General features: G+C 38.6%; 1 long non-coding RNA gene across 1 annotated transcript; it reads left to right on the top strand.

Moving 5' to 3' along the window:
• Nucleotides 1-215: 215 nt before the first annotated feature.
• LOC122061387 lies at nucleotides 216-1,302 on the top strand. Its single transcript, XR_006134637.1, has 2 exons — nucleotides 216-930; nucleotides 1,013-1,302. It is a non-coding gene; the product is annotated as an uncharacterized LOC122061387 (long non-coding RNA).
• Nucleotides 1,303-3,170: the final 1,868 nt, after the last annotated feature.

The following is a 3,170-nucleotide window of genomic DNA, read 5'->3' as shown; positions in this document are numbered from 1 at the left end:
AAGGCTTTCAAACCCGCTGGCTTGGAAAATGAGTGGGGAGAAAGGGTGCCAGAGATTCTCTTTCCTTTTTCTTAAAAATTAAAAGGAAAAAAAACCAAAACCCTCACCTCACTGAATATGGCAATGGACTGACTATATATCAGTATAGCAGAAGTTCCACTAACCTCAGCTATGAAATGTAAGTCTCAAAACCCAGTTGGAGTTTTGTAGGTTCAATCAGTGGAAGAGAAGGAGAAGGTGGGGGTGGTTGGGGGGGGGGATGTTATGGGTACGGTGGTGATGTTGTTGGTAGAAGTGATAGGGTGTATCTTATCATCTTTATTTTTAATTTAGGATCTTTTGTGGGATTTATTTCTTAATTGGGTTTGTGAGGAAGGTGCTTGTAAGGACACTTTTTGGTGGTAAATAAAGAAAGAAAGAGAAGAAATCCTCCTGTTGAGCTCTATAAATCCCCCAGCATCACATCCTCTCTCAGCCTTCTCTCTCTCTCTCAAATACCCCTCTCCCCAACCCCTTAGGGTGGTGACTTGGGTTTCTTTGTGAAAGAGATAGGTTTACCTTTTGATGAAGAAGGAGCAAAACAGGCTTAGAAGATGAAGAAAAGGTGAAATGGGTTGTGCCTGGCTCCCTGTATGCCACACGTAGAGACCCATCTGATTAATGATCGGCTGTTGCGGGTGGCGTGCGAGGAGCCAAGCATACCTCTCTCTCTCTCTCTCTCTCTCTCTCTCTCTCTCTTTCTCTCTCTCTTTTGGTTTCGTTGTTTGTGTTATTTTTATCAGTGAACTTGTTAAAATATCAAATTCAGTTTCGCCCATGTTTGACATCTTTATTCATGTCTTAAAGACTGAATCTGTAATTTCTTCAACAGAAACACATGCAATGGGTATCTCTCTCTCTCTCTCTCTCTCTCTCTCTCTCTCTCTCTAAGTAAGTCTCTTTGTGGTGCTTTTTGTTTTAATCTTTAGGTTCATCTCCTAGGGTTTCTAAAGGGAGAACTGTTTCTTCTCAGGGTTGCAGCTTTATTCTTCACAACAACAAAGGCTGATGAGTCGCCATCCTTTGCTGAGATATTTCTAAGATTCCTATATGGGAAAGTGAAGATGAAGAGTGAAACACTCAAAGCCCTCCACAGCCAAAGGGATTTTCCTGATCATCAAGGTTACAAAAATAATATCCCATTATTACCCTTCATCAACTTCATAATGACCCTTCACTACCTCAGTAGCATCAAAGCTTTTGTTGCATTGTAATGTAATGTAATCTGATCATGCAATTCCATTATTCTTTGTTCTTTGATTCTTTCTTTTCCAGTTACAGATTATTCTTAATCCAAAGAAACAAGGGACTGTCATGTCACCAAAAGGTTTGATATATACTATATAGGATACACATGGAAGTACTATAAGTTTAATACTCTTGGTGGGATGTTCAAAGGTTCCTTCCTACCTCATCAGCAAGATTTCCTACCCGTGATTTACGCAAAGCCTTCCTATGAAGAAGACTGATACAGCTATCTTCAAACCCCACAGCCCCCCCTCCCCGTCCCCAACCCCCAAAATCTAATCTAAGCATTACTTACCATTGTTATGACTTTCTTCCTTTTCTATGCAGATTTCTTTCATGACTTGATGTTTCTGAAAAAACCCATTTGGGACAATTCTTGTAGGAGAAAGTTTTCCTCCACCATGCGGCATAGTTCACCGCATCATTCTAGGATTCACAAACCCTATAAGATTTTAGTATGTTCTCCAAAATACTCTCCTTATACCTTCTTATGCACATCTGAAGTCTTGTGGTCAATGAATTCCCTTTCACCGTGGCTTAAGGAAAAATAGATCCATTCTTAGGTCAAGTTAGGTTGAGCTTTTTTTTATTGTTACATGTTTTTACTTCCATTATAACTATGTTGTAGACTTACAGTGAAATCCGAAACAAATGCATTCATTTGGGCATAATGGTGCACAAAATGATAGATTTAGGAGCACAAAAACATAAGTTGTCTTTAACCCTAAAATCAACACTGACAGGATCATAGACCACATTTGAGCTGGTTTTTGGTTGATTGTGCTGCATCTTAATTTTCCATTCAAGTGGGGTTTTTTACACCTATGGTGTATAAGGAAATTCTGCATCTGTGGACATCGAATCCTTTCGATTAGTATAAGGAAAGTATTTCGATCATGCATAATAGATATGAGAGTTCAATAATGATACTAGAGTCCAATCTCTTCTGTCTCCCTGTCAGCTAACAATTTCCTTTCACCACTGCTAAAAGCTAACCGGGGAAGAAGGAAGAGATATAAAAATTGATATCTTCTGAAATATTAAGGATGCTGCAGCAGTTTGGTTACAAACTCGTCATGGTGTGAGTGGATCAGGGCTTGTGGATAGGCTTGTGTATCCACGATTTCATACTCAATCTTATCAATTGCATGATCACATCACCACTGCATGAAAGGGATTTCTCTAATAGGGTGAAGGAAAACCTAATCTTTTTCTTTTTCTCCAGATCATTTTCTGATTCGGCAAAGTAGATTATAATCACTGAGATATTTGGTCTTAAAAACATTTTCTGCTAGCTAGAGTCCTAGACCGAATTTGTTACTAAGGATTATTATATTTCTTTGTCTCAAACTTGTTGGAACTTGGAAAGAAAAAGGGGGCATTGTGGTAAATTCTAACTTAAAAGCATAAGAGCTTTTGGCCCCATATTCCTTACCCCAATTTATTCTCTGCACCTGTTGTTTGATCTTTTTGTGCATTGGGTTATGGGAATTCCAACCTTTTCCTCTCCATCCTTTCTCTCTCTCTCTCTCTCTCTCTCTCTCTCTCTCTCTCTCTCTCTCTCTCTCTCTCTCTCTCTCTCATTCATATGCTTTTGCTTTTCTTTCCTTCTTGTTTGTGTGCTTTTGGCTTTTCAAAATACAGCCTATGGTTTGATTCTCACTTTGGGATACTTTCTCAGAAGATTACTCTTTGGAATATCATGTAATGTATTGGAATATTTTGTTCAATTTCCAAAGGCACAATCACAGTTCACAATATTCCAAGTGACCCATATTTTGCATTAATAATGGTAAGGAGTTCTTTGTGTGTGACACGTGTTAATGTCAGATGTTTAATCTAATATTAAGCTCTTCTTATTACTGAAATGCTCCTCTTGGAGC

The sequence above is a fragment of the Macadamia integrifolia genome, chromosome 2, assembly GCF_013358625.1.
Source record: "Macadamia integrifolia cultivar HAES 741 chromosome 2, SCU_Mint_v3, whole genome shotgun sequence".
NCBI classification, from domain to species: domain Eukaryota; kingdom Viridiplantae; phylum Streptophyta; class Magnoliopsida; order Proteales; family Proteaceae; genus Macadamia; species Macadamia integrifolia.
This window is presented reverse-complemented; position numbering and strand designations above follow the sequence as displayed.